At 35.7% G+C, this 15,728-nt stretch overlaps 1 protein-coding gene across 13 annotated transcripts in view; it reads left to right on the forward strand.

Annotated features, from left to right (window-relative positions):
• LOC100114127 (double-stranded RNA-specific editase Adar) overlaps positions 1 to 15,728 on the forward strand; it is a 266,817-nt gene that overhangs the window by 7,719 nt on the left and 243,370 nt on the right. The window lies entirely within an intron of this gene.

A 15,728-nucleotide genomic window follows, 5' to 3' on the forward strand; every position in this document is an offset into this window, starting at 1 on the left:
TTACATAATTTGTATAACAAAATTTATAATATCTAACATAATAACAAAATATTTTTGGTGGTGCAGAATGCTCGGCTAAAATATTTTTGTTTTTTTGTTGTGCAAAATACGAAGCAACATAATGACATGGTTTTCGCAGATAGAGGCTAAGATTAGGTAGATAATATGAATAAAATATAAGGAATAATTAACGCAGCATAACAAAATAATACGCATCATACATAAGTATGGCATTGGACAGTTTGATGTATCCAGTTCGCACTCTAGGAGTAAATAATACGCAGTAGATAACACTAAGAATTTAATAAGAAATTAAGTAAAGCATCTTTGAAAGAGGCGATTGTTGGTTCAATTCTAATAGTACATGGGATAGAATCCCATAATCGCATCGCTTGCATACTAAAATCTTTAGTAAAAGTTGAGGTTGTAGCCATAAGTATATTAAAACTAAACGAATTATTCTTTTTCGATCGACGAATGCTCTCACTTGGGGAGCAAAAAAAACGCTGTTAAATACGGTCACTTAGAAGTAGTTAATATTTAGTATAATATCACAGCCAGAAAATACTTTCGTCGCTTTCCTGGGGTAAGCCAATTTAATTTGGCGATATATATATATATATATATATATATATATATATATATATATATATATATATATATATATATATATATATAACGGAGTTAATTTTAAGTCTAGGTATTCAGTGAGATCACAGTAAACGGTAGAAGCATAGTCGAAATGAGGAAGAATTAGTACTGCTACGAGCTGCTTCTTGAGGCTGTTTCATAGATAATATGTCCTAAAGTGAAGGTGATTTAGAACACCGTGAACACATGAACAAATAGAAGAGATATGACTATTCCAGGCTAGATTTTTTGTAAGTTTTACGCCTAGATTTTTCGTTGATTTACTAAATGGGATAACAGTACCATTTACAGTCAACTGTGGTAATATAGTTGTATCAATCCGCATAAGGTTTTGTACAGATCTAAAAATTAAGCCCCGGGTTTTCTTAATATTCAACTCAATACCATTATTGCAAGCCCATGTTGAGACCTGGTTTGCGTCCTGTGTCAGGCGGGCGATGCATTCAGGCAGATCAGCTTGCTTGCATTGTAGATAAATTTGAAAATCATCAGCAAATAGCATGCACGAGTTAGAGCAATCGAATAGTGTGTTTACTATTGAGTTTACAAATATTGGAAACGCGACGGGACCAGGATTTGAGCCTTGGGGAATACCTGACGTAAGATCGAGGAATTCAGTTGGTACACCATTTGTGTCCATGATAGCTTGCGAGCGACCAGATAGATACGAGTGCAAACATTTAATAGTTTCGTTGGAAAAATTCAAGTATCTCATTTTTCTGAAGAGAACAGCATGACTTATAGAATCGAATGCTTTCCTGAAATCAAATAAAACTAGGATTGTGACCAGGCCTTTTTCAATGCCGAGTCTTAGATCTTCAGTAATTTTCAGAAGGGCAGATTGGGTATTAAAGCCCTTGCGAAAACCGGACTAATAGTCAGTAAAAAGTTGCGTTGGTTTCAAGGAAATCCATGAGTTGATTTGTGACAAGCTTATCAAATATTTTGGCGAAGTGAGGCAAATTGGCAATTGGTCGAGTATCCGATGTCGTGGCAGGATTAGCTACTTTGTTGAGTGGTACGACAAGAGATTTTTTCCAGTCTTTTGGATAGATACGGGACTGTAAGGAATCGTTGTAAATACCAGTCATTATGTTCATGGTAAATCCAAGTACATCTCTCAAGTAGAGCAGCGAGAGATCATCGCTGCTACGACCTTTAGCCTTACCCATGTAATGATTAGCAGTCTGTAAAACCTGGTAATTTTCCAAGGGAGTAAATGCAAAGATGGGAGATTCTTCGTTCAGAGGTATAGCCAAAATATTACCTAGCTCTACTGTAGAGCAGAGAGGATGCGAGGTTGCTACTGATGCATAGAATTTATTTAATTTAGCTGCACTAAATTTATTTAAGGGCGAACTTTTCAAAGGTTTGACAATTCCAACCTTAGACAAAAATAGCCAACGCTTTGCTGGGTCAGTAATCTGAGATAATTTATTGCTGATAAATTTATCCCGTGCAACTTTAATTTCAAACTTAAGCCTTTTACGGATTTGGCGATTGAGTGCAAGCAGAGTAGAACTTTTAGGGCGAACAGCAGCACGATATAGTTTGTCACGGGCCTTGCATGCGGCGCGTAAACTAGAATTGAACCAGGGAGATACTCGTTTTTGAAGTGGATATTCAATAAATGGAGCCAAGTCATTCAACACTTCGAGGGCTGCAGAGCGAAAGTCAGAAAAGTAGCCCAATTAAATCTACGAAAACCACGGTACTTGCGTGTTACTTTTTCAGGTTCTGCATTTCGCAATTTGAAATTAGCTATTAAGTAGTCGTGGCCCCAGATAAATGGAGCGGATGACTTTTCGTAGTGGAGGAGATCATCTTCGTTATTTGTTAGAATAAGGTCAAGCCAAGTATCCGAAAGGTTTACATGGTCTTAGCACCAAATGAAATCGCATAAAGCGCATGCTCGCAGATAAGCACCTTTAAATGAGAGCCGTATTAATTGCTAGAATCAAGGAGATTTTAATTGAAATCGCCAATAATAATGGTATTACTATAAAAAGGCATAAACTGGAGCAAAGAGAGGAAGAACTTCGAAAGTACATGACCTTGTGGCCTACGATAAACCGATGAGAAGAGATAACGCTCATCATTCTGAAAACTCAATTCTACAATAATATATTCTGTTTCGTCGACGTCTGAATTTTGCAACAGTTATAAAGTTTGGAAGTTGACGCCATCACGGATATAACAAACCACACCGCCGCCCTGTATGTAGGTTCTATTACTTGCCTTCGTGGTACGGTGTACCTTCTTGTATAGTGATGATAATTACGTAGCAAATAGTAAGATATTTTATAATACAAGGAGCAAGAAAGAACAGAATAACGGAGACGTACACACAAAATTGTAACAAATGAAAATAATCATAATACTAACAATCATTGCGGTAAAAAGCAAGCTCATCACGAATTCTTAGAGACCACTAAGAATAGAAAACATACAATTGAAAGTGAAAGGGCCTTAGAGTCAGATAGTGCATCAAAATTTAAGTAAAAAATTTATGAATTGGAAAGTTTTTCTAAAGCCATTTTACGGCACATTAGACTTGGTCATGTGTCAAAGACATATTTGCTAGCTTTTGCTAAAACTAGTAATAATTTATTAAATTCTAAGGATATCTTGAATGAAACATCTGTGGCTTCAATGCGGACCTTCTCTCGCGCTCAGCGGACGCCAAGTTTTTCAGAAACCTCGCAAGTGACTTATCCTTTAGGAACTAGGTGCGACACCCCATCGCACAAATAGGTCTCACACATGAATCAACGTCATTTTTGTGGATAATAGTAATGAGATTCTAAATGCTGGCAACATAATGGTGACCTTTTATAGTCTTCACAAAATAAAAATCCATTCCATTAAAGCCACCAAGCCTTCTGTTGTTACATATTGTGATTACAAAAAAATAGAGTTTTCCCAACTAACACTGAATGCGAAAGTGGGATGACAAACATAACAGCCTTAGCCCCGGAGAGAGCCTTAGTCTTTGAAGGGGTGTCCCTCACAGATGTAGTTCTTGCATTCTCGCATTTTTCCTCGCAGGCGGTAGGACAGGATGGCATCCCGCAAGGGGTAATTGCTAAAGACCTCCCGGTTATTGGTTCTATGCTTGCTAAATTATTCAACTTCTCTCTCTTGAGTGATTTTTTCCCGGGAGCTTGAAAGAGGGCTCATATGGTGCCACTAAAGGAAACCTCTGTTTCATCGCCAGTTTCGGACTTTCGTCCAATTGCCCTTTTAAGTTTCTTGTTCAAGGTCCTTGAGAAGATCGCACGCTTGCGAATTTCTGAGTTTTCTACTGCGTAGAAAATCTTGGATCCATTTAAGGCGGGCGTTAGACAATTCCATAGTACGTAGACTGCGCTGCTAAAGTTGACTAAGGACATATGACATTGAAGTATATGAGCACGATAGGAATTAAAGACTCAAATAGCTCGTTACTATCCTCCTGTTGTTTTACTTTAGTAAGGCTTTCGATTCGATCTCTCTGAATAAGCTGCTTTTCAAGCTAATTGGAGTGGCTTTCTCCAGGAACACAGTCCTGTGGATTAAATCTTGTATCACTGGTCGTGAACGAAGAGTTATTACTAGATCCTTTAGGCAGTTGGAATGGATTGCAACTAATCTTAGTGTCTCACAGGGCTCGGTCCTGGGACCTCTTCTTTTCAGTATTTACATTAACGATATCGCGGAATCTCTTGACGGCGAGAATGTTTGCCACCTTCTTTACGCGGACGACCTCCAAATATATACTCGGGTTGAGCTGCCTAAACTGCATGACGGTATCGAGCGTCTGACTGCTGTGGCGAGAGTGGTGATGGGATGGGCGGCGGCTCCTGATCTCCACCCTAATTTAAATAAAACAAAAGCAATTATTTTTGGTTCACCGTCTAATATTAACCATCTGGAGACTATACAACTCCCTGGAATTGAGGTGGAGAGTGGCGTTTTCGTCCCTTTTGTATGGACTCCAGGTTTTCTTGCAGGCTCCAGGTGAAATACCTCACGAAAAGCGTAAAACCTTGCCCCTGCGCAAACAGCTGGCGAGTACTCTAATAGTGCCACTATTAGATTATTGCTCCGTGGTCGACTTATCGAAAGAATTGCAGACCAGCTACTGCAGAATCCATACGTGAGATATATTTGTAGCGTGAGGAGAGATGAGCACATTTAATGCCCTATATATTTTCTTGTTGTTTTTATGCGAAATAAATTACTATCTATCTATTTATCTATCTATCTATTCATACAAGAATGTAAAGTTTGCCTTCAAACCAGCAGTGTAAAGCTACCGTTTACTGGAATTCGCATGAGAGTGAAAAAACCGTTACAGATTGTTCACTGTGACACCATGGGACCGATTAATCCGATTTCCCATGCTAATCAATATAAATTTGTATTGGTACTGAGAAACGATGTGACAAGAGCAGCGTTAGCTTTCCCTATTCAATGTAAATCAGATGTTTGTCAATGTATTGGTATATTTGTCAAAAGTCTGCGTTACTTGGTTGGATCTGATGAGAAGTTCTTTACACGTTAAGAAACTATCGCTGTCTTGGATAAGTACGGAGCTGAATTACAGCTAGCATATCTGGATACGCCACAGAATAACGGCGTTGCTGAGCGATTTAATAGAACTCTGGAAATAAAAATTAGAGCCACGATGCTTTACTCAGGACTGTTTTAAACCTATTGGGATTTAGCTGTTAAAGCGGCAGTGTATGTATATAATCGAACTCCACACAAATCTATAGAAATAAAAAGTCCACTTAGCGAAATTTTGCCATCGCAATCAGATTAGATGATTTAGTTGCACAGCTTACGTTAAAATATCACGCAATACAGAAACTAAATTCTCGCCACAAGCGATGTTGGATCATTTTGTAGGATATGTAAAGACAGGTTATATACTGTTCTTGTGCTTAGAGAGAATAAACTCTTGACAGTAAACATGTAAGATTTGTTGCGAGTTTGACGTATAAGGATTTTCCCTCTGAAAAGGGACTGGAAAGAGAGGGAGGAAGATGAGTATACTGTAGGGAAAATCCGAAACCGACTTTATAGAGAAGTGGTTGGTTCTCTGATGTACTTGCCTGGCACCACAAACCTGACATTTTGTACACTGTTAACGTGCTTAGACACGACGTGAATCCCACTGGCAATTAGTGAAATATGGTGAAAAGAGTCTTTCAGTACCGGTCAGGAACTAAAAATTTATCCAGTTGTTTGGTAATGCTGTATCGTAGAGAACGCATAAGCAACAGAGTGTTGTACTTTCAACCTGTCAGGCTGAATATGTAGCCAAGAGTGAAGCCTGTCAAGAGGCAATGTCATTGCACAATTTTGTGTCAATAATGCTCAAACGAAATTTGTATCCAATTACACTGAGGTGTGATAATACATCTGCAATCTCGTGTGCAAAAGTTAATGGAGGGAACAGGCTCAGGCACATGGTCAAAAGACGAAAGCATTACATCAAACAATGTATAAATAAAGGCCATGTAATTGTTGAATAAGTTAAAACTAAAGAACAGCTTGCAGACATTTTTACGAAAGCTCTGCAAGAGGTCTCACATAGAGATTTAACATATAAAATAACTAATATGTATTCATATAATTAGTAACGTGTTTTTATGTTCTAGATCACTGAGGTGAGGAAGCTAATGAAGACCTGAGCCTAACGAGGAGGAATCTTGGGACTAATAGGCAAAAAGTATGAGGGAGCGTTGGAATTTAGAGACACTTTCGCTCAGAGTCCAAGATTGGCGCGTCTGCATACATAATTTGAAAAAAAAATCTATTAAAAATATTTAAAATGTACACTATTTTTACCGAAAAAAAAAAATGTATATACCTTGAGCAACCATTGATCAAATTTTATGACATTTCACCCTATAAATAAGCATTTTCGTCACTTGCCACAGCTTTGTAAAAGATCCGGATCGTCTTCTTTAATCTACCTGGGCTTAAAATGTACCTTAAACATGTCCCCTCAGACCTAATAAAAGACATTTCTAAAAAATATCAATTAAATATTGTTAGCAACAAGTACAATGTGAAAAATATATTATTTTTAGACATTTTTTAGAATTCATATATTTTTAATAAAATTTTGATTTTCATATTACTTCAAATAAAAAATTTTTTGGTAAGAATATTTTTTTGTTTTTTTGCTAGATTAAACCCAGATTGTACCCCTTAAATGAAGTTTCTGTGCTTATAGTGTAAATTAACCCTGTGAGTTTGATTGTGTCCACCTCCTCGCAAACCATCTCCATTATAATAACTTCTGCAGTAATGTTGGAATGTAAATAAAACATTCCATTTATACAAATATCAAATAATCGTATTACCCTGGCTTGGATCTCAAGACATAAAATCAGCACAGGAAGCAGCATAGCAGATAGCGAAGCAAAAGAAGCCACTGAAATTTTGAGATTTATTTCATTTAAAACGACACGATTCTTCCAATTACTCCAAAATGAACTCTAAACAACTTAGCATAACGAGCATGCAGATCAACTCTCTATAAAATACCGTAAATATTTAGATAAAATTTAATTCACACACCCCCCAAAAAAATACTGCAAAAATATTTCAAAATATTTAAATAAAGAACAAATAACGATTTACTTGGGAAATCATTTCCAACTCCTATTACTCTCCTAATAAACTGTTTATAAGTAATCTTATAGACTCTCCCAAATGCATTTGTGGCTATGAATGCTGTAATTTAGAACATATTGTTAGGGATTGTGTTATTAAAAGCAATGTTAAAACGTTTTATTATGATTAATCACGATTATTTCCGCGATTAATCACGTGAATAATCGCGCGAATTTTTTTAGTAGGGCGTAAACCACAAGTGAAGAATTGCTTTGATGCCTACATAGAAAAGTAAAGCATTTAGAGTAAAAGGGTGGGGACATTGTAGTAAAAAGATATTTTTTCCAATATTTCATACTAAATTCAAACCTAGGAAATGTTTTAGAAACGTTCTGGCAACGTAATGTTGTCATCGAAAGCGGATATTTTGACGTATCAGAAACGTTTCTGAAACTTTATAAAACTTCCGATTCAAAGTTCCAAGGTTTCAAATACAACCTTTGGGAAACGTTTTGTGCTATGTGCGCAGTTCTATTGAATTTTTCTTATAGAAATTTATCGATGTATATCGATCTATAGCGTTTTATAAAGATCTAATGCACTAAATGGTATCAAAAGTTAAACTCGAAGTCGATAAGAAATTTTATTATAGTGAATACAGACTCTAATGCTCGTTGTTATTTTAAACTTTAGAAATAGAGTAATCTCTACAAGCAATTTGAATTTCTTTATTGTGCCGACGTTTCAAAAGATTAAATCTTTTATCTTCAGGGCATCTAAAAATTACAAAATTGTACACTAATCACTGGTCTCAATTCTTAGAACAAACGAATTTGAACTGATGAAAAACCAACATGTCATACCGATAAAATATATGAAAAAAACTTCGTTGTCACATATCGACTACAAGCACACTTGTCTAGGGTATTACTAAAATTTAAATCGTCAAACACGTTAAATACACAAATTGAAGGTTAGTTATAACTGTTGTGAACCGTTATGTTCCGTTATGTTCCAAACTTACGAGAGATTGTCGCACAGAGATGTTTATTGTTGCTTGCGTGGATGTTATGCTGCGAGCAACGATTTGACGTATACTGTCATACAGATAGAGTGCAAGGCCTTTTATACAGACTCGATATGCAGAGTCGCTTGTCGCTTGTCAGACACCAAGGAAACATAAGGCCAAGGTAAATGGAAACCGTTTAAATGTAGTCGGAGTATAGGCCCATACATACGCAAGTAGTATACATGAGTCCACGCTCCGGCCGTCTGTGCCGCTACGGGGATATGACGCCGCCTCATCATAGCAACGAGTGTTATAGTCCCCTGTGCCTAAAACGTCGGCACAATAAAGAAATTCGAATTGCTCGTAGAGATTATTCTATTTCTGTAGTTTAAAATAACAACGAGCATTAGAGTCTGTATTTACTATAATTCGGCATTTATTCACAAGAATGCATACCACTAGATCACAAACTAACGTTGCCAGAAAAACGGAGAGAAAGAAGATTCGTCGTCTATCGCCATCCGACAGCATTAGCAATGCCTCGCCGGAACATCTCGACGTTATTCAGCACAGTTAAACGTGCTTTGAAGTTAGAAAGTGATGACATTAACAAACAAAGACTCAACCTACTGGAACACATTAAACAGGCTACCAATGACGATGTTGTTTCTGCCGTAATTGTCTATCTCAATGAATTTTTTTTAAAACTGAAAACAAAGCTAGACCGCACACACAATAAGAAAATCAACGGTTTTCACCACACACAAGACCAACTGGATAACCACAACAAAAATAATAATCAGAATAACAACCATCATAACAGTAAAAGCCCGGATACCACACACATTAGAGATAAATTGCTCATTAATTTAACAGACAATAATATTCTACAATATGTCAAAGACACTATGTTTACGGGTAATATTTCCTTTACAACAGCAGACAAGGGGAATGTCACGGTCGCTATTGATACACGGAAAAAAAGTGAGCCTGGGAGGACACCGGCACTCGTGTGCAGAATCAGGAATGCTGAATTATGCCGATGCAGCGCATACGAGTGCCATTAGGGCACACAATCGTGCCGAATGAGAGTGGTCTGAGCGAAGCCGATGCAGCACAGACCCGGTTCTGTTTTGGCACCAGTTCTTGTGCTGCGTACTGCCTCGTTCGCAGCGCGCTCTCCCCTCGAAGTGTCATGGAGGCATTTTTCCATTCGGTTCGGCGTGTAGCATCAGAGTTCCAGTTGTGGCTTATTATATATTTGTTATAATTTTGTTCAAAAGTGTATCAGTGATACACCTTTAAATAAAATTACAACAAATATAACAAGCCACAATTCCAAATAGTTACCAGAAAATAGCCTTTATTGCGCCCCGGGTAATTTATTACCTGGCCAAGTGAGCATTATTTTTCCCGCATTACTGAACAGCTTAGTCCGGGATCTTGAATTAAAAAAAAAATTGCCGAAAATGGCCGTCCCTATCGAAAGCTACGAGCATTTTGAAATAGGGTAAAAATCTGCAAAAATACCGCCGAAACGAGAATTTTCGGTATTTCGTCGGATTTTCTCATTCTAGACGATTTGAAATAGGGTACACGACTACAAGTAATTAAAAATAGGGTAAAAATCGTCTAATAAGCCACAACTGGAACTCTGATGCTACACGCCGAACCGAATGGAAAAATGCCTCCATGACACTTCGCGCGCGCATGCTTCGGAGAGAGCGCGCTGCGAACGATGCAGTGCGCAGCACAAGAACTGGTGCCAAAACAGAACCGGGTCTGTGCTGCATCGGCTTCGCTCAGCCCACTCTCATTCGGCACGATTGTGTGCTTTCCTGATTCTGCACACGAGTGCTGGTGTCGTCCCAGGCTCACTTATGTTTCTGTGTAGGGATATATATAATAATATAGTAGAACATTGAATGACGCCAAGTATTAAATTAAGTTGAAAAATAAACCGATTAAGGGTTTAAAGAACAAAATAATCAAACTCGTTAACTGATGGGAAATAGAGGCGTTGAAGAATGTGACATAGCTTTTAAGGGCGTAAATAATAAACGAGATAACACAATGGTTCCTAGAGCTTATGCTCTAATAAAAATTCACAAAGGCAATAATCCCATACGCATAATAGTCTCTGACATCAATAGTCCCACATACCGATTTTACAAAAGTATTATCGAACAACAATATTAACAACTGATTATCGAAACTTTGGTCGATAAGTGGAAGTATTTTAAAGATTTTCTATGCATATCAAAATTAAAATTCCTACAGGAAATTGATGTTCTGTTGAACTCTACCTACTTACAATTTAACGGTAAATTTTATAAACAAATCCTAGGTGGTCCAATGGATTTCTGTACTAGCCCTTGGTTTGCTGACTTAGTTTTGGAGAAACTGAAGAACAATTGTTTAGACGCTTTAAATAACAACATCCTTAGATATTTTAGATATGTTGACGACTGTTTTTTAATTATCCGAAAAGATAAAATACTAGAAGCAATCGATATTTTTAGGCACTTGCCTTGTATAAAGAGTTTCGAAAAAACGTCTTATACCCAGGGCGAACGCCTATCGGATTTGACCAAAAATGTGTTTTTTTTTTCAATTCTTTCTGAGCCATTTTTTACAAAAAGTTTTTTTCATAAAAATACTCTGGCTATTTTGTAGAAAATTAAATTTTGAAAAAATTCACAGTATTTAAAAAAGTCTTTCTAGTAGCGAAGCCTCATTCTCTAAAAATTGACTTTCCGTCCGTGCGCAGGACCTAATGTTCATAAGAAGTGATCTTATATTACACAACATACTTGCTCGAACCAACTTTTTTCACTCAAACTCACTATATATATTGAATATACACTATATTCTACACTACGCCTAGACTAAATTTTTGAAACAATAAACTTTTCCACACTTTTTGTATTACCTTCAAATCTGAACTTAGTAAACATTTAGTCTTACGTGAACCAAACACTTGAACTCATAGTATATCATAGTTTATATATTCATTTTTTTCAAGGCTTACTCTTCTATGTTTTTTCTCTTACTTCCTTTTACATCTTTTCTGACTAAACCTTCCCTTTCCTCGGTGCCTGTGGCTGACAGCAGCAAGTCACTTATATTGCTTTTATCACCATGTATATATATATATATATATATATATATATATATTTAATATATATATATATATACATTTAAAATTTGCATGTTACTTAAAATCTTAAATTAAAGAATTTTTTTATTATACTCTTGCGTCCACTAAACACTTACATATGTGTAGATGTGTATAACATACCTATACAACTACCGCATATAAACACAAAGTCTAAAACGATGAATCTTTAGTCTTGCTTGCTCTGAACGTAGCACTATGCCTCATAATTATAAAAATACATATAAATTATAGAAATATAAATCATTAACTTAATGATACATGGTTACTGCATCACAGAATCGACTTCTTAAACAAATATTGAACAAGATACTTTTATACTTAATTGTAATTTATGCATTGTATACATTAATTAAATTGTAACTAGATTATGCATAGCAAATTATAACAATCATTATTGCATTGAAAAATTAATAATAGTAATAATAAAAATTAAAATAAGAACAATATTTTAATTATAACTTTAACTGTAAACAAATTTTTATGCAATTTTTGACTATAATGAAATATCAATGATATTATACTGCAATAAAAGGCAACAAAATCATTTATATACAAGATAAATAATAATTTTAATAAATTAAAAATAATATACTTTACTAGTCAAGAGGCTGATTAAGTACTTTATTGAAGGCAGGATACGCATACATGGAACACTTGTGCAATTGAACAAATTATACACGGACATGCACATATATCACTAATATTAAGAGAAAAATAATAACTATTAAAGAATATTATTATGCATCAACAATATATGCAATATAATTTACAATTAAAAATTGAATAGTCAAAACAAACTAAAATCTAAAATACTAAGTAAATATGGAGTGTAAACTTCAATATTAAAATTGGACAAACGATTCGAATCATAACTACATAAATATAAATATAGAATAACACTATTAGTAATCAAAGGCAACTTCACTCGCGTGTTACATAAAATATTTTATGTAACACGCGAACGATTTTCGCGTTTTTCGTACCTATTAATAGGGACTAAAGTGACTCTTTTTTGACCGGCGGGCAAAAAAGTTATTTTAGCGGGCAATAAAAACCTTTATTGCCCGCATATTCAAACAGCGGGCAATAATGACCTTTATTGCCCGCAAATTTTTTTTTTGTAATTTAAAAAAAAAGTTGATTTTGATAAATTTGCATTATTTATTTATTTTATATAATGTTTGAACAAGACAAGAGCACGGTTGCCGTGTCAAAAAATAGTCACATCAGTCCCTCTTAACACGTAGGAAAAAACGCGAAAATACGTCCGCGCGTTACATAAAATATGGTGTGCACCAAGGGCTAAGTGGGCTTTTTGGCCTCGTGGATTTTGCAGCACGAGTCAAGGCGACTTAGCCCGCGCCGAAGGCTTCGGCTCGGGCTAACTCGCCTTGACTCGTACTGCAAAATCCGAACTCGGCCTAAAATAGCCCACTTTACGCCCTTGGTACACAATATACTATTATACACAAATCAATGATCATTAAAATTCAACATTATTTTTTGCTGCAGCAGATCAATAAAAGTATTTGAATGAAACTGTCTTGTTTTATTTATATTATGCAATTGACAAATGTAAAAAATTGATCTCTTTCATAAGAATACGAATTTCTGCTATAAAGCATTGTCAGTATATTGAAAATACCATCCGATAACACAACCAGTAATTAGAACAGGAAAAAAAGACGATGTTTCCCCTCATCGTCAAGTCTTACCCCATTACAGTTTAATGAATTTATCAACAATATTTGAATATCTGCATACTTTGTGTGTGTATGTGTGTGCATGTATGTGTTTTCATCAGCGAACCTTTAAATATCGGCGAGTGCCTCACGTAAAAAGCAAAGCGTTTTGCTTTTAGCGATGTTTTTTCATATTTTTTAAGGTAAATTTTTTAATATAAATTTTGAAAACTAAACAACGATATATATGCCGTTCTGATCGATGACCTTTTGCTACTTTTCTGGCAAAACCATAATTTTGTCACTGTAGAACTTCTGAGATTTCTGGGCGAAAAACTTAACCAAGTGATTTTCATAAGCTTCTTTTGAATCCAGCCTTACACCATTAAGAGAGTTTTGCTGAGACCGGAACGAATGACGTTCGACGGGGCAAGGTTCAGGCTATACGGTGGATGCATCAAAACTTCCCAGCCAAACTCTCAATTTTTGACGAGTCATTAAAGATATGTTTGGTCTAGTGTTGTCGTAATAGAAGACAACGCCTCTCCTATTAATCAATTCTGGACGTTTTTTTTTCAATAGCCTGCTACAATCGCATTAGTTGTTGTCACTAGACAGTCCACTTAATGATTTGTTCAGGTTCGAGCAGCTCATGATGAACAATTATTCCTTCCGATCCCACCAAATACTCAGCAACACCTTTCTTCGCGTCGATACGGGCTCCGCAACTGTTTGTGTGGCTTTAAACACGATCTCTTTAGCACATTATTGTTGTGCTCGATCCATTTTTCATCGCCCGTAATTATTTTTTTCAAAAATGGCTCGATTTTGTTTCGTTTCAGCAAGGATTTACAAATGGAAACTCGGCACATTAAATTGTTTGACGTTAATTTGTGTGGAATCCAAGTATCGAGCTTATTTTTGTATCCAGTCTTATGTAAATGGTTCAAAACTCTTTTATGATCGATGTTTGGTTCCATAGCGATATCGTGAAATGAAATATGTCGGTCTATCTCGATTTTGTTAAGAGTTTCATCGACATTTCGAACGGTTGACCAACCAGAGCGAGGTTCATCTTTAAGATCGAAGTTTCCAATAAGAACGCGAGTAAACCAATTCTGACACTGGCGTTCACTTAGGCACTCATCACCATAAACACTACACAATTTTCGATGAGCTCCCGCAGTTTTCCCTTCTCGGAAGCAGAAAAGCAAAATGTGACAAAAGTGGCCTTCTGGAATCTCCATTATCAAAGCGCATTAATTTTTGAATCAATAAACGGATGACGCTTTTTGGTACTGTAGAATATTCTATAGTTTTTAAACTTCTAAACATGCTATAGTGTAGCTTCATTAAATAAGCATTACTACAGATATACAACTTTAACGTCATCTATTAGAAAGAACCGAAAATATTTTTTCCCCAACCCAATATTTATTTAAATGTACATCTTTGAAAATAAATCATATTGATGTGATTTTTATAGTTTATGAATAATACTTTTTAAACTTTGTAAAATTTATATTAAATATTTGTTAATTTATTTCTTATTCACCCCTTAAGAGTATTCAGTATATCAGCAAATATGCATTATCTGGTCACCTGTTCATTTTCGGTATATTTCTGGTTCATTGGCGGTTATTTTTGGTCAATTTGGCCAATTCATCATTTTGTATTTTTTCCGATTATTTCCGGTACACTTCCTGCCTACTTCCGGTTGACTTTTAATCTACTTCGGATCTACTTCCGGTAAACTTCTGGTTTACCTCAACCCCCAAGGAGGGGTAGTTTTGGAGATGAAGTGCACTTATAGCTGAAGACTACCAGACACATTTTGATATATTAGAGGATATTATCAGCGTTAAAATTCCAGGTAGAGCGAAATTCCATAAAAATTCCCCAAAAAATCCGGAAAGTGCAAAATTTCACCTCTACATAAAAATATTGCAATATTGGTGCACTATAGAAAAAAAAATAAAACAATAGGAATATTCATAGATGTTAGGACTCATGTGACAGTTAACAAAATTTCAATTAGAATTGGAGGAATTTAAATAAATTGAACTGGAAATGAAGTTTTGGATAGATATTTAAGCAAATTAATATCATGTAGATAGAAGATAGATGTAGATTGTGTACCAAGAGCGTAAAGTAGGCTTTTTTAGACTCAGTGTGGAAATTGCAGTACAAGTCGAGGCGAGTACAAGCCCCAAATGAGTACTGCAATATCTACACTAGGTCAAAAAGCCTGCTTAACTCTTAGTGTACACCATACTTTTTGTAACGCATGTATTGATTCCCGCGTTTTTTGTGCCTGTAACTAAGGTGACTTTTTTTGGCACAGTATTCTAAAGTATTTAGTTCTGTATATGATACATATACTTATATTTATATGTGTCAGTACACGTTTTAATCATTTTTACGAATTTTTTAAAGAGCGAACAAAAAAAGCTTTCGTAATGTCTTCTAATGACGTCATTTCTGTTGCTAGAAAAACACCATATGAGGCTTCATTAGGTTATATACCGCAATGGAATAAAGAAAATTTGCGAAAAATTACAGGTAATTGCGGAACATATGAACTTTATACTAT

Source organism: Nasonia vitripennis (assembly GCF_009193385.2).
Source record: "Nasonia vitripennis strain AsymCx chromosome 1 unlocalized genomic scaffold, Nvit_psr_1.1 chr1_random0012, whole genome shotgun sequence".
Taxonomy (NCBI): Eukaryota; Metazoa; Arthropoda; class Insecta; order Hymenoptera; family Pteromalidae; genus Nasonia; species Nasonia vitripennis.